The 16,858-nt window shown below is 48.7% G+C and overlaps 1 protein-coding gene and 1 long non-coding RNA gene across 5 annotated transcripts in view; both read right to left on the reverse strand.

The window, feature by feature from the left end:
- KCNIP1 (potassium voltage-gated channel interacting protein 1) overlaps positions 1 to 16,858 on the reverse strand; it is a 376,078-nt gene that overhangs the window by 249,550 nt on the left and 109,670 nt on the right. The window lies entirely within an intron of this gene.
- On the reverse strand, positions 3,243 to 8,330 carry LOC121077956. The gene is made up of 2 exons (XR_005824387.1): positions 7,665 to 8,330; positions 3,243 to 3,341 (listed from the first exon to the last, which is right to left on the reverse strand). It is a non-coding gene; the product is annotated as an uncharacterized LOC121077956 (long non-coding RNA).

The raw sequence follows: 16,858 nt of genomic DNA on the forward strand, positions 1-16,858 counted from the left end.
AGAGCATGCTTCTGCAGCTCAGAGCAGCCCATGAGGTTCACCCAGACTGGAGGAGTGCAATTCGCACACAAAGTCAGGCTATTTGTTATGTGGGGCTCCCTACACAAAGGATCGCAGCCTGCACACCCCCCAGGAACGGGTACTCGTCTTTAAGCAAACCAAGCATCCAGAGCAGCAAACACATTATCAGCCTTTTATTGTCTGACCTGATTTGTATTCTTGCAAATACACCCATGTTTGGTTTCTGTGCTGGACAAGGGATAAGTGAGGAACTTTCCTCCAGATCCCCTTTTCAGCAAAATGCCTGCTGCCCATCTGTGCGGGGTGGGAGCTTGGATTACAAACCTGACCAACTATGGCCTTGGCAACTTGCTGCTGGAGCTGATGAACGACTTCTCGTCAGATGCAGGTCACTAAATTTCGGGCAGCCTTTGGTTTTCTTTCCAGGTCCCCTCAGCATGGCTTCTGCAGAAGACTTATTCTTTGTTTCTGATTAGATTCTTGCCAATGGAGTGACAGCAAAAAAATTAAAATCCATCTGATAGCAAACAAATCTTCAGCAATCCTCTTTTTCAGCTGTGAAGATTGTCATCAAGATTTCAATCATCTAGGTTAAAAAGCACCTGGCATAAAGCAGCCCCCAGACATGGACAATCTGAGCATGGTCCCAGCTCTGCGGGGTCCCCAGAGGAGCCAAGACCCCAACCACTGCCTCCTAACCCTTGCAGACTTCATCCTCAGGGGAGCCCCCAGAGCACAGCACCCTGACAGTGACCATACGTCACCTTGGGCAGGGAGGGAGGCAGAGAGGTGGGCACCATTGGCTTCAGGTGCGATATGCAAACCCGGACAAGCACGGCACGGTGTTGTGGATGAGGATACCATTCTCCCATCGACTTCCAGACTACAGGACCATTTAAAAAACTGAAATAGACACTGTCTTCTCTTTGATGAGTCCAGATGTCAAAGTCTAACACTTGCCTGCCTTTCACATGTAAAGATCAAAAAAAATCTAAATTCACCTAACAGCACTTAGAAAAAAAAAAAAAAGGAATATAGTTCTGCCGCTTCTGATGTTAGAGGAGTCCCTGGCTTCACCGCTGCAAGATCCAGCAGTCCAAACCACTCAAAAAAAGTCATTCTTTGTTCCTGCTCAGGATATCAGAGAGCTCCAGGAACATAAATCTGAGGCTTACCCGGCCACTTACAATAAAACACCTACCAGGATGCGCTGACCTTTCCTGTCCTTCCAATACAGGGCTGACAATCTAAACAAAGAAATGTCATGTAATAACCAGGAATTATTTCTAATGACATGGGAAGGGAAGGAGGAAAAAAAAAAAAAAAAGATCTCTGGTGCACCATGACTGGCCCTTTTCTACCAGAATAAATTTTGGGAGAATTCACAATGATGTTTTCATAAACCACTGAAATTTGAACAAATGCTACACAAAAGTCAAGCATAATATATATATATATATTTGCCACAAATTTTCAACATACACTCAAAACGTGCATTTTTGGGCAACAAAACAAGCTCTTAGTTATCCTTGCTGTACATGAAGTTAAAGACTTGGATCCCAAACTGAAATTTAGATTACACTTTCCCAAATACCCGACAGACACAAATACACGGGTAACCATTGTTCTAGAAACTGGACGTAGAAAAATGCATGTATAGGCACAGCTGCAGGCAGACCCCAGCTACGAGAGTACTTGCACAAGTGCTCCTATCACCAGATCCCGAAAACACAGGTCCATTTCCATGGCTGCACATCCACAGTGCTGTAGGCACAGTCAGTTCCTGGCCCCAAACACCTGAAGGAGCTGTCTGTGCCGTGAAGGTGAGTTAAAAGTTTAACCCTTCTCCACACCGGGAACAGGACGACGTATAGATCCTAACCACAACTCTTCAGCACTAAGCTGCTTCCCCTTCCTTTCTTATGAGACCAGCAGCAGCACCCTGCGTCCCTTTCCCTCCTCTGCCACCTCCTGCTCAGCTCTGTCCAGGGCCACAGGAGCCAGCCTGTGCTCCTGCCCACGGTGCTGATTTCAAATCCTCCTGCATGGTATTTGGGCACTTGGGTGCTTCTATCAAACCAGAGCTCCCCCAAATTCCTCCCAGAGCCCCGGGCTGGTGCTGGCATCCTCAGCTGGAGATAAGAGCCGAGCCCAAAGGGACTTTTCTGCTCATCTCCACTTTGCACAGCAGCTCCGCAGCGTGGAGCTTATAAAGCTACAACGTGATGCATTTTATAGCGCAAGGAAAAAATAAAAATGAGTAATGAAAAGCATTCCTCATAACTTCATTTCTTTTCATGCTGGCGAACACGCAAACCTTCCCGTCTGCAGCCCCACGCTAGTTAGAGGAGCGATGTGCCATCCATCTGAAACGCTGGGACTCGTGTTCTGCTTGTTATATAGCCATTCAGAAGCAATTTCTCCAGTGTTTCTTGATTACAAATATTTGTGAAAATTATTTTTCATACCTTCCTGTCACAGGCAAAATAGCTGTGCCTAGCATTTAAATTATGGCATTCAGCAACCTTGCTTATGCTAATTGACACTAAATATATTAACAAGGTGTGGATTAGCATAACATAAGTATTTACAGGTGAAAATGGCTTGTCCAGACAAAATCAAGAGGCATCACCAGCAGCGCAAGCGTTTGAAATTATGCCATCAGTAAACCCAAGCCAACAGCAATAGCTTCCAGACAGGGATGTCACGTGTAAGATGTGCTGAGCCACGCTATGCAGTCACCTGAGAAGGGGCGTGCTGCCTTAGTGATGGGCAGAAAATCTCTCCTTCGGATCAAGTTACTGAAATTCAGGGGCAGTGAGGGCAGAGATTTTAACTACAGATGAGAAAACTATTTTACACAAAGAGCTCATACGCTCTTTGTTGTGGAGTGTAAGACAGAATGCTTATACTGACTGAAACAAAAACCAGCAGAGAAGTGTTAAAAATACTTTTTTTTTTTTTTTTTTTTATGAAATGATTTGATCCTTTGGCCCACTCGAGGTTGATGAAGCATCACTTGATGTGAATTTGGAGGTACTGGGGATACAGCTGTGTCTTCTGGATGCTGTTACCCTGGCTCTGGCAGGAATCATAGGCTCATCACTTTCTGGCTCATCCTGGGTGAGCTTCATGTCCTCAAGCATTTTCTCCCCTCCTCCTGGAAGATTTCTATCTTGCTGGCTTCTGTCCTCCACCTTGCCAGGTGAGCACCAAGGCTAAGAATTCATCAAATCCTTAGAAGCGGCTGCTGCTTGTGTCAATGAATTGCTTCTTGAAGCCCTGCTGAATTTTTTAGCGACCTCTTGTTCCTTTTGTACCTGAAAAATTGCAAGTTATTTAACTTCATCTGCAATCTTTTCTTACCCCAGCTTTCCTTTGCACTGCTTTCCGACATTGTGCTCAGCTTTGTTCTTTGGTCCTCTGATCCTTCTTTTGTAATTACATCTGATGCCTCCACTCACCCGAACCTCTGTGAAGCTGTTACTGGAGTCTGAATCTTCACGATGGTTCAAAAAAACTGCAGAGATTAGTGAGCTATCCTTTTAAATGTGTGGTTACCTATAACTCAAAGGTACAGAGCAATTCTGGGTAGAAACCTGAACAGATTCTGTACTGAATTGCATTTATCCCTGCCATGGTAATTGCAATTCCATCAGCCTGGTACTTTCAAAGAGAGTTCTTGGCCAGTGCTTCTGGAGCCAAGAGAATAAGGATTTACTGACAAGTACCTCTAAAACAGACAAACTAAAGAACTGTTGGGGTAAAAATAAATAAAAGCATTTTTCAACTATTAGTATAGATACAAAAGAGATGGCAACTTCATTTTAGACCTAATGGATGTTAAGAAAATGCCTCTTAGAACACTCTATTCTTTTTGAACTGATGTCTTTATTGAAGAAGTGAGATGTGGGTATCTGGAGTGATTTGAGAGAGCAAGTATTTGAGAATGGTTTCCCCAGCACCTGATGAACTCCCCTGGGGCCCCTTGGCTGTGCGCAGCCCTGGGCTCCTGCATGCCTCACCTGGGCATCCTGAGCACCAAGGTGTCCTGGGGCTTGTTTTCGAATTCCCGCGATCAAACACCATTACCTCTACTTCAAATTCAATTCCAAAGGACGCCTAAAATCCCCTTTAATTTCCATGCCTGAAACAGAGCTTTATTAGCCTGCCAGGGATTACAACCAGGAGCTCAAGTTAACACAACTCACCAGCTGCTAATGTATTTACACAGCGTGACTCAAACATTAGTTTGTGGTGTAGCAACTCGCACACAAGCTAAATTAATTCCGTACTAATTAATACAAGTGGGGATGGCTCAGGTTAACTCTGCAATGAAAACATAGCCCACAGGACAATTTACATGGGCGTGCTTCAGGAAAGGAGATGAGCAAAACCCTTTTTGGGTAGAGGAGTGGGACTTCTCCTCCCAGGGAGATGTTCTGACCCTGCAGTCCCGACTGCACCCATAATCAAATCTTTACTGTCATTTTGTATTTAATGATGGTGACGCCAAAGGATTCAAAGAGCTATTTTTGTTGTAATATTTTCTAATTGTTTCCCTCAGGAGGTGGAAAGACTTTAACTAGATCCTGTATCACGGCTCCATCTCTACTTTGAGGAAGATAAAAAGCAACTTCAGATGTACCGCAATTATTCCCTGCAATTAACACTTCCCTTTTATTATTTTGCCACTAATGCCATTTTCCTCCAATCTAGTTAAGTGCTGCAGCTCACATTTATTCCACCACTGGCGAGCTATCGAGCAAACCAGTAAAGCAGACCAACAGAACTTTTATTTCCTGTAGTATTAAAGCTTATTAGCGATTTAATTGCAAAATATCCAAACTTGTTGATTATGAGCTGACAACTGCTGTAGGCGTGGGGATGCTGGAATGAACATATCAAGGAGGGTAGGACCACTCCTGCAGGTTGGCTGGGAGCTCTGCTCCCCTGGTCTGCAAGCTGCCACCTGTGTTTTCTGCAGCTTGGCTTTGAATGCAGCAGTGGGGTTACTTCTCTCGGCACGTACCCAGACCAAGCTGACATCAGCAAGTAGCTGACAGACAGGCATTCCTCACCGCATGCGCACAAAGCCTGCCACGTCTGCAAAAACTAAACAATCTTGGGTCACCCGTCACAAAGTAAAACACTTCATCTCACCGCTTTTATGGGGCCGTTTACGCACAGTCCCTGTGCCCCGGCAGCCCGGGGGCATGGAAGGGAGACAGCAGGAGGCTGCTGCCCGCGGCCAGCGCAGACAAACCCCGGTGCTGCCAGCACACGGGCGGCGGGCGGGCAGGAGGCCAGGACCTCCCCAGCCACCTGGTCCTGTGCCTGCAGGATCAGACACCTCGTGCGCGGCAGCCTCCTCGTCCTGCACTTCGAGCCGACATGCCACAAAGCCACCATTCGCCAGGGGGCTTCGTACTACAATCCAGCTGAAAACTCTTTAAAAACAAATATTAAGACCTTCACATAAAAAAAAAAAGAATAATATTTATTTAAGACTTTGCAGAAGCAGAGGATTAAATAAGCTGCCAGTGGGGCAGTGCAGCTCTGGCATTTTATCCACCTCAGCAGCAAGGCGGGCTGTGCGTACACCCAGCTGAGGCTGAACTTATACCTTCAGCAAACACTCAGACCTACAGCAAGTTTCTTCTCCCCGAACAACTGTGTTGCTGACAGACAGTTTTCAGGACTTGTGAAATAGAAGGGGGAAGCAAACTGCAAAGCCAGAGAGGTCTGACTGACGCCAGCCCCCTCTACAACCTATCCGGTCTCAAAAGGCAGAGGACATTTTGCCTCAGCAGAGGAACCCCAAAATCCACAATTCTGGTAGCCAGAAAATGTGGGCGATCCAAATCTGGCCATGTATTTGTGTTACAGCCCTTGGACAATACAACTGGCTCGAGCGGAGGACGAGAACCCAGCAGGGCAGCACTCCGGTGAGGCACACTGCTGGTACACCCCTGCTCCAGGGCTCTTTTGAGTCAGGTATGTTTGCAAATAAACACAGTTTGGGAACTACACTACAAAAGACTCCAGCCCAGCTCCTTTGGTGTGCTGCTGCTAATATCCTGTTAACACACATCCTTGCACGGTTGGCTTCTTTTATTTCGGGACCTGAGGCCACGCTGCTGCGAGGTGCAGCAGTGCTGCACACAGTTTGTACTCTCCTCCAGGAACAGTGCCAAGGGTCAGGACTGTACAGAATCGGGAAGATTTCTCTCAAATATCATTCAATAGAGGATCAAAACACACAAGAACCAGCAGCACAATAGCACCAGCTTCAGCATCGCAGGCACCTGGGTTTGGTACAATAACCCAGTGTGAAAGCTCCGCAGGAAAACCCACGCTATTCACCCACCATACCGTGCGTGCAAATTCATCTCTGCTTAACCATCCCCGTCCTCGTGACAGAGATCTTCAGGCGAGCCGCCCAGCGCTTTGCACAATGCTTCAGGAGGGCAGCAGCAGGGCAGCAGCACCTCCAGCCCCCCACAGCACCCCTCCCCATGCTCAGACGGCTCTGGGGCTCGGGTGCTGCCCGGGGCTCAGAGCACTGCACTGATGGAGCTGCTCCTCTGCTGGGGGAAATGTCAGCTCGAGACTGCACGGCAGAATGTCAATTTGGTTTTAGTTCCGTGGAAGACGACTGTGGCTTTTTAGAAGTTCATTTGATATCAAAACAGCCTAGAAAGAGCAAATGTAATTAAAATCTTCCAGGAACGCTGTGGTTGATTAGAAGTTTAATCACCAGCAGCCACCGAAGGAAAAGGCAAATACCCGCTCCGTGCAGTCAGGAAAGCAGCTCGGCAGTGCCCAGCACCTGCAGCCAGCGCCAGACGCGGTCACGTCTGGATGCGGGCAGGTTACCTCGTGCTGCTGCGAACACACGGAGATTTCACCCTCTGCCCAAGTATACCACGGGGCACGAGGACTGGGACGTGCCTAACTTCGACTGTCTATTTACTTATTTCCACTGAATTCATCTCCAAACTTCAGTAACCAGAACACAAACTACATGGGTAGCACATGAAGGAAGCAGAGAAAGGTCAAAATCGTGTTGGATTTAATCATCCGATTGCCATGAAAATACAGGTTTTCATTTTTTCCTGATTTTTGCATGAGCTTCCAGAGTGTAAGCACTACCTTGCAGTACCTGAGAGTCACACGGGATAACCCAGGTTCTCAGTTGGCTTTACACAATGAGTGACTAACAAAGTCTGAATGATAAAAACAACAACAAAATTCAAACATTTATACCTGTGTGTGAAACACGAAGTTTCACAATTGACAATTTCAGTATTGCCATATTCTTTTAAAAGAGATTTTCTTTTAACTTGCTGCTTATACACATTTTAAAAATCCAGATTGCCTTTTTTTTTTCTTTATCAGAAGCCTCTATTTTGCAATTAGCAGGTTTGGTTAAAGTATTTCAGGACAGCATGATCACAGTCCCATGTTCATGGTAAGGTTTATCAGCTGTTTCCAACTTAAGCTTGCATGTATCAGATCAGAAAAGTTTCACGAGCACTTCACTGAACACAAGCTAAAAAACTGTGGGAAAAGTAACCTTAAAATAGACCAGAAACAAATTTGAATTTTGATGGACACCAGCAGCAAACAACAATACCCACCAGGTCCTTGTGGGGCAGAGTTAGGTATCCGCAATGCTGTTGATGTTCACGTTAATAAAGCGAATCGATGCCTCAATACGCACGGCTATCCTGTAACGACTACTGGCAGCGCGCACTAACACATGCTCTGGTATTGACTCCAGGTCGAGCAAAAGGAAGTTTGTTATCGTGACGACGGGGAAAGGAAGAACTGGAAATAAGAAAAACCACTTAATAGTTTAAGGACAAAGAACGGGGCCATTCTGAGCACAGCACCTGTAAGCAACATCCCCTACGACTCGCGGGCAGTACCTACTGCAAGCCTGCAGTCCTCGGCTGTGTCACGGCACTGCTGCATGTATGTGTCCAGAGAACATCAGCTTAGTCTGAATTTGCCACTCAGCTGTGGAGGCGAGGGAGACCTTTGCCGTAAACCCCAAAGCCAGAACCCCACACCCTTCTGCCGAGCCACGGATCGGTGCGGGTTCGGAGAGGGGAAATGCCGCAAACCCAAGCGAGCGCCTGCCCTCGCCGTGCTGCTGACCCTGGCGCTGGGACAGGCCAAGGCCCTCCGTAGGGGCAGTAACGCCCAGTGCAGACAGGGATATTGCAGGCACAGAGCCCCACATGACAATCGCTTTTCCATGGCCACGAATGCAGATAAAGAGGATTTGCTCTGCAGTGAGACACCCACCAGCAGCATTTCTGCCCCCAGGCTTTCTCCTCCCTGTCAGCGTCAGGTGTGGCAGGCTTCCTGCAGAAGCGCTCCCTTGCTCTTTGCTTTTTCTAAAATTAATCACCTCTTAGCACACGCTCTGCTCATTTGAGTAACTATCATCGATACCTTTTAAATTTCTGTCTTCATTGGTGTTGCAATGGCTTCCAATTCAGTAGCATCTGCAAGTGACAATAATGTCCTGCCTAACACAACTTCCCCATCAGCGGTGAACTTGCACCATGTCTGCAGTCGATTCTGGCGACTCCCCACCAGAAACCTTCCCCAGCCTCAGGCAATGCCTTAAGGATCCTTCTGCCAGCCATCAGTCCTCGTGGGGGTAGTCCTAGTCAAACCAACTGGGGCTTGTTTTTTATAATGGAAAACTCAATGAGAAGATATCAAATGAGTTATTAAAATCTAAATATATCACGAGCTGCATTCTCTTAATCCGCTGAAGCAATTACAGCAATAATTAAGTGAAAGTAAATTGGTCAGGACCATTTATAGATACGTACTCCAAATAGAGCACGGGGGAGCTGTTAAAGCAGATACCTGAAGAGAAGAAATATTTTAAAAAATGCAGTGCAATCCAGCTACACCACTTCGATGGCAATCAGACAGTCAGCCTTGCCAGACTAACCGTCATTTCAAATGAAGAAGTAAGAGGGAGGCAAGTGAGCGTGTGTCCGGGCAGCCCCACAGCTCTGCTCACAGCTGGCCCCGGGGGTTCCTGTGATGCTGTGCCTGATTTCCAAGCAGTGCAGCATGCGGAGCCTTAAGGAGCTCGTGCTGGCTCCTCATGACCGGGTATCTACACTTCTTCAACACCACTAAACCTTTACAGGACTTTCCCAAAATGCGGGGAATCCCAGACCACGAGGTGGAAACACCAAAGGAGCCCTTGAGCAAGGCTCCCAGCCTGAAGGCACTGTGAAGGAAACCCCCTTGTACCAAATAGGTTGGCTCGGGGCACTGACTTCAACTCCCTCACCTCCTGCACTGCCCCGCTGTGCAACAAGCCCTTAAGAAGTTATTGTACAACTCCCAGCTTTTTCTTCAGCACTTAAAAGCCCATCCTGCTCTAACCTGGCCTGCTTTCGCCCCCAGCCAGCACTTTGGGAAGACCCCAGAAGCAGCGAGTGCTGATCACCAGATGGTATCAGAAGGTGAGCAGCACACAGGCTGCTGAGATACACCACCGAGTTCTGATTTCACCTCACCTTCCCCAGGAGCTGGTCTGAGCTGCTGGAACACAGCAGCATGCATCCTGCAGTGGTGTGAGCACAGCCTCACAAGCATCAGACCACAGGGAAGACTTCAGCCTGCATTACTCACTTTAGGACCTGGCTTGGGCACAATCCAGGCTTCTGTTATTTACTACTGACATATGCTTAGTTGAAATCTTTTTTTTTTATCATTTCTGCCTGATTCATAATGAGTCTAACAAGAATATTAAATATGAACCATTAGATTTATTTTGACTTGACTAGCTTGTCTCAATAATTAAGAATTCTATTTAAATTAATACAAGGAAATCTCCTGACATATATTGCCTTGCAGCACTGGAAAGATTAGGGGAAATGACTGCGTGAGAAGGCTTCTCTTTGAAGTACGGTGTTTGGGTAGAGACAGCTCGAGCAATGCCTGCCAGGCAAGCTTCATGTTCTGTTGCTCAGATATGCATTAAGACCAGGAGGCTGCAGTACCAAATACACTCGGAGTTCCAGCGCCCGTAACGTGACAGCACGGCCCTGGTGCTGCCCCTCGCCTGCACCTCTGCTCCCACGTAGGCAGCCGTGTCCCCCCACAGGCCAGCCGAGATGCTCTCATGGATGGAAGGAAGCAAACTTCGGGTAGGAATCCCTCAGTAAGGAGCTCTCCACCTCTAACAACCAGCTCAGATACTGGCAGGACACTCAGCTGCCCGTGAGAAGCTCAGTGTGTCCATAGAAACACAGAAGTGAAGCGGAGAGAATTTTTGTCTCAAAAGAATCATTTGAAAACCCTGTTGGAAATTTTAATTTTAAATCAAGAATGAAAAACGCCCTCTGGGCCAAGCGGCGATTTTTCTGAATCCAGCTTCAGGAGAAGAGCTCCGTGAGGTTCTTCACGATGTTTAAACTGGATGCAGAATACAAACAGGTCTGGTTCTAAACCCACTTAATGTTATATTTTTTTCCCAGTAAATTAAACATTTCTTACTGTACTGTGGACATTAACTTCTGTTGTAAGGCTCCAAACATCTCATACCTAATTTACTCCCAAGTCATGCAGGACCTTTCAAGCCAATGTCACAGGACACGTGTTACCTTCCTGCAAATCAGTTCTACCTACACAGGTGAGATGCGACCGCTCTGGGTGTGGACATCCAAACCACAAGGAAGCAAGCTGTGTAGCAACTCGTCCTTTCTTTATTTTCTAGCAAATTTCTCCCCATCTCCAAACAGACTCACAATCTCACCTCATTCGAATGAATTACTACCCACCTTAACAAAAACAAACAAAAGAACCCAGTAAACACGGTCCTCTTACACACACACACTATTTGACATCCACATCCTTGCAGTACAACTTGCAGGATCTCACTGAAGTCCATTTTGCTCTTTTTTTTTTCCATATCTTTTTTCTACAGTCTTTTGAATTGCTGATTCACCCTCAGATAACTTTCTCTCTGGTGTTCCCCATCTAAATTTCTCCCCAGACCTCACCTGCTGTGTTCTTCCCCTCTCTCGCCACTGCCTTCCCTCCTCCTGCAGACATCTCAGCACGGACTTCTCCCAGGGCTAGATTTCCATCTCTTTCTTTCTTTGCACAAAACCCATCCTGTCCCTCAAAACTCATTCATTCTGGAGCAAGAAAGCATTTTGTACCTTGACGTATTCTCTTCCTCACTTTGATTGCTATCTGCTACCTTATTTTCCCCATGCATCTCACCTGCACGCTCTGTCTCTGCTCTTTGCTTTGCACAGCACCGGCAGGCAGCTGCTGGTGAGCCGGGGCTGCGGGAGAGGCCTGCAGGAACCCGGCAGGAGTCCCTGCACCCACAGAAGACCCCGGTGTGGCAGTGGGAGCTGCCAGCCCTGGCTTCCCAGGTCCTTCTCCAGCCAGAGGAGGACTGGGTTCTTCACCAGGGGGTAAGCGACCCCACAGCCCCTGCCCGGTCTCTGAAGCGAGGATCTCCTCGACTCCCTGGCTTCCTTCCCTTTCCCAGTACCTGCAGCACACTCAGTTAACCTTGCAGGAATCCCTTGCTGGACTAAATCATCGGATCGAAGCCAGTAATAAAAATTATCCTCAGCAATGCTCACATGAAATCTTATCGATAAAATTAATCTGCGCACCAAAAGCATCGACTGAAGACTTTAAGGAATCCATCACAGCAGAGCACCACGTATGGCCCCTGAGCAGCTGGGGGCTGAGCTCCCCGCCGCAGCTCTTACAGCCCCAGCGTGTCCAAAGCCCCAGGACCACCGCTGCCTGCAGGGACCCTGCAACCGGGTCACCGGAGATCAGCTCCTACAGCCTTCCAACGCGCCTTTCCCCTTGGCTTCCCTGCTCTGCTCCCTCAGCCTGGGGTTTTTTAAACGTCAATTAAAATGCTGATTTTCAGTTGCACAGATGGAGCATCTTCTGTGTCTGTGTGTTTTAACAGTTTTTAATCTGAAGCAGAAAGAGGCTGGCGCTCTCAAGTTGTTTACAAGACATCGCTGTTTTTACACTGCTCCAGGGATAAAAGTATTGAACCCAAAGCTCATATAAAACCCAACAGCCACTGAAGAAGCGCACCACAAAAGCTTCAGAAAGCATCGGGAAGTGGGAGCATGCTGCACACAGGTGCCTTTCAAAAGCACACACCTCACTGCTGAGATCCTGCGTGAGGCAGAGGCTTAGAAAATTATCAATATTTCTTTCCCCAAACCATTACGCAGTTGAAAATCAAAATATTAGCATGGGAAAACTCTTCTCCCTAAGCCAGGCTCAAGGCATGTGAATCAACCTCAAAGAGCTGTTTCATGTTCCAGGCAGGCAGCGGGGGGAGCCGAGCACGTCCCCTTCTCTCTGGTCGCACTCTCCTCTAATTAAACTCCTCAGATGTGCTCGGAGATGGCGCTGGGCTCCTGCACCGAAGCAGGCTCTCTGTGGCTCTGGGGTATTTACATTATTATTCCAAAGCAGCGTTCTCAAATGCTAGTTTTCGGATGACTTTTCCCATTTCTTACAGAGACTTTCAGTCTCCCCAGAAATAAAAAAATTTCCATGGAAACACACCCCCCTGAGATGCATGTGACTTGCTTGGGAGCTGGTGTGCACCGCGCTTGGCTGCCGTCGCCCTTCTCTGCAGAGCAGAACCAGTCATCGCTGCTTCTTTCCTCCCATCGTTTATGTTCCTAATTAATTTGGACTAATTATACAATGGGGCCAGCTCATTCTCTTTCCTTCCATAGCCATCATACTTAAAACAACAGCTAATGGAAAAAAAACCCACAAGCTAAGACGTATTTCTTATAAACGTTTTCCCTCGTTTGTTTTTTAAGGTCTGCAGTTGAGGTTTTACACTGCCTGCCTCGCAGAGCTGATTTACTCCTTTCTTTCTGCTCTACGGCCGGGAGACGACAGGATGTGTGCTCTGGGGATGCAAACCCTCCCCTGCCTGCACTGTGCTCTGCCCGCTGCAGGACGGACTCGCACGCTGGCCGTGAAACCTCGCTCCTCGTGGCTACTGCTCAGATGCAGGAGGTCTTGAAAGGCCAGGGAAAAGCAAGTGGGAGAAGAGACAGGAATTAAGAGATAAGAAAAGAGAAACAGGGAATAGTTTCTACCCAGAAGACCCCGTTGTTGCAAGAACCCACAGCTGCTCTCCCACACGACCTCCAGCCCTCCTTGAGCCAGAGCCCCGTTGGCAGGACGGAGCCACGCCTGCTGCAGTCAGACCGCTCCCTTCTCTGCAGTTTGGGTTTTCTTTCCAATACCAACGCATTTAACTGGGAAGGGAAAAAAAGCCCAAAGGCCTTCCTCCATTCCACCATCCTTCTGGTGCATTTAAAGAGGATGTTGACCATCCAAAAGCTTTTATGTTTTTCTGATGACGGTTTCCTCACCTGTTGAAAAGCTGTAGGAGACGGGCTGGAGTAATGGAGGGGTCATAATCTTAATTTAAGGAGAAAAAAAAAAAACAAACTGATTTCATTCTTCCTTTATATCATAAGTAAAATTTGTATAGTTTGGTGAAGTGTTACGATCACAGAAGTGCAAATTTACCAATATAGGGATTCTTAAAAAAATACAGCAATTGTTTTCAAGCCATTAGTCATTACTACACAGAGGAATTAGGCATGTCAGGTGCCTGATGTGAAAATATTTCTGCAACTTTTTTTAGATCTACCTATCACATTTGAAAGCTGAAAACTATCCAGATGCTCTGAGGAAAAAATTCTGATTTTTTTTTAATTTTTTTTTTAAAGGCAGGGGCACATCTCTAGTAGTCTCCATGGTTGCAAACGCCTGCTGCTCCCAGCCGGAGCAGCAATCTTGCTGCAGGAGGGGACTCACCGGTGGTCACCTCAGGACCCCTCTGTGGGTTCCTGCCCTTTGCCTCCCCCAGCACCGCCAGGAGGCTCGGCCAGCCTCCACAAGGGACAGCTGAGGGGACAGCTGAGCCTGACTTTGCCCACTTCTTCCTCAGGCCCTGCCACAGCAGCAGGTGTCCTCGCTCAGACGTGACGGGTTGCTGCGTGCATCTGTGCTGGCAGGGAGCTGCTGCTGTTCCCAGTCTCCCTGCCGGAGGCTATGGCACAGCCTCTGCAGAGGCCCGGGCTCCTCGCTTCTCCCCCAGCACCGCCAGCCTCAGAACTGCCAGTCGGGCTGCCACTCACCCCCAGCAGGCCGCAGAGGCACCGCAATGGGGGCGCACAAAGGCGCAGTCACCACGTCGCACCGCCACCACGCGCTGCTGTGGTCTCGACTCTGTGTGCTGTAGGACGCGGGGAGGCTGCCCGTCCTCCTGAGTGCTGAGGGTGCCAGTTAGGGTCAAAAAAGACAAGAGGTGAATGTGTACACTGCTGTGCAGTACAGAAGACAGCGAGTGCTCAGAGTGCTACCCTCTGCCCTCAAAGAATCCCCCAGGACAGACACTACTGAGCTCCACAAACGTTCTTCCACAAATCCCACGAGACTGCCCACTTAGTTTTCTTCTTGGGATTACAGTTGGAAAATAATGCAAGACCAAAATTAGGGGTCTCAGAATTCTCCCTGTCTGCTCTGCTCTTCTGCACCCTGGCTCTGGAAAGCAGAGCAGCCCGTGCCGGAGCTGTGGCCGTGCAGGGCACGTGGCCAGGGACCGCTCGCTGGGACACCCCTGCCATGGGCCAGCCCCACGCAGGCTGGGCAAGCGAGGCTGGTGGCCTCCCTCTGCCAAGAGCTTGCCAATGCACTCAGTGAACCCTCTTCTAAAAGCAAAGGAGCAACTCCTGCCCTGCTCCCCACGTAGGGCATGCTCGCTCTAAAATGCAGTTTGCCAAATTCTGCCCCTTTGGGGGGATTTAAAGGAAGAAGTGGGGCTGACAGGGCGTATATGGAAGCCTAGAGGTAGGTGCCTCTGTCAGCACCTCCTAGGAAACAGGAAGAACTTCAATTCAGCGCCACTTGGGTAAGTGCTACAGGAGGGTAATCATACAGGAGGGTGACAAGTGATGGATGGGACAGGTAATTCAACTTATCTCATTGGGGCTATGGGGAATAGAGCTAAGGTCGGTAAAAAACAACAAGCACATTCCCTTTGGTGCACAGAAGAGCTCACACCTTCCTGCTGCCGAGCCCCTGCAGCCTTGCCATCCTGGCTGAATCTGCAGGGGCCGAGCTGGATCCTCAGCTGGTGGCGGGGAACAGCCCAGCTCCTGACCCCAGGTAACGGGGGAGGAGGCTCAGCCCCACACAGCCCAGGCAAGGCCACGGGGCAGAGTCGAGCGCTGGCTTCGCACTTGACAAAGAATTTTGTATGTCACGAGTGAGAAATAAAAGGCCAAAAGTAAGTTGTCCGAGTTAATTGCACCTAAACTTGGAAATGACATACTCAATGCTAGCTGTTAAATAACATTTTCTATTACCATCTATGTATACAACGGATTTTGCAATGGAACTAAGTTACTGCACAAATGCACGTTACTGTCAGCTGAACTCTTTCTATTCCCAAATATACAAGCAGTGGTATTGATTATTTAGCCCAGCTCGCTGATGGAGAAAACCTCCTGCCATTCCTGGGACGTGCCAGCACCTTTCGCACAGCTCCCGGGCACTGCGGCACGAGGCAGCCTCCTGGGCACACAGGGAGCCCCCGAGGAGGCCCAGAAACCAGCTGGGGGGAGGCAGGGGTTGAGAGATGAGCACAAAGAAACATTGAACGAGCTTGAGCTGCCATTCACTGGATGGTGCCCTGTGGAAAAAATAGGGTGCGATCATGTAACTGAAGCTGTCATAAGGCAGACGCATTAGGGAGCAAAATAAAATTGCACCAACGTTATTAACTCTGTCCTTGCTTTACTTCACAGCACTTGACAGCTTAAAAAAAAAAAAAAAAAAAAAGAGGTGAGTGATCAGTCACAACCCTGCATATCATTTCCTCTTACCCTAAAAGAGGCAAACACCCCACTGCGTTTGATGCGAGGAGGATTTGCACGCCAAGCCGTCAGCCCCGCAGCACAGCTCCAGCACTCGGGCTGACGGGCGGGCAATAGACGTGGCTGTGAGAGGCAGGCAGCTGTAATCTGAGGACCGGCCGCCCTGAAGATGATTTAAGAGCAGGTTAAATGTATTTGAGCAGCCCCAGTTCACACACGGAACAGCTCCGTGTCCAGGCCTGAGGTACTCCAGCAGGAGCGTGGCACTGCGGGGTGGTTGGGGTGGCTGCGCGGGGCTCCTGCCCCCGGTCCTGTGGAGGGGCTGCGCCTCTGTTCTGGGTGCTGAGGCCCCAGGGATCAGCCTCACCCTGCTGGGCTTGGCCTCTGTGAGTACCTGCCTCTATCTAAGCAGCACAGGCTCACACCCACCTCCGCATTTGCTGCCAGCAGGGATTATTTTCATCACATCACACTGGGAGGGAACGTGGATTTATTCCTTTCCTCAACCAGCAGAAACGCTCGGCCATAAATCTCATCCCAGCGGCTCTTTGCTATGGCACGGCACCCAGACACAGGCAGCTCCGGCCCTGAGCTGCTCCCAGCCTGGGGCAGGCAGGTGGGTGATGCTTTGACCAAAACACTCCTGGTCTTCACTGCAAGTTTTTGACAATAAAAACTGTCTTCCCAGACACGATGATGCTCCTATCAGCCCTCGGTTTTGAGCTTGCCTGCTTTTAAGTTTTATGAAAAGGTGAGAGCTGCATTCCCTGCTTGCATGCCTCCAGAGCTCAGAAGCAGAGACCTTTGTTATTTTTGTCTCAGAGCACAGCCAAGGGATAGAAACCCCCTCTGGTCCGGTGCCCGACAGCGACTAATGAAGCAGC

This window comes from Cygnus olor, chromosome 14, assembly GCF_009769625.2.
Source record: "Cygnus olor isolate bCygOlo1 chromosome 14, bCygOlo1.pri.v2, whole genome shotgun sequence".
NCBI classification, from domain to species: domain Eukaryota; kingdom Metazoa; phylum Chordata; class Aves; order Anseriformes; family Anatidae; genus Cygnus; species Cygnus olor.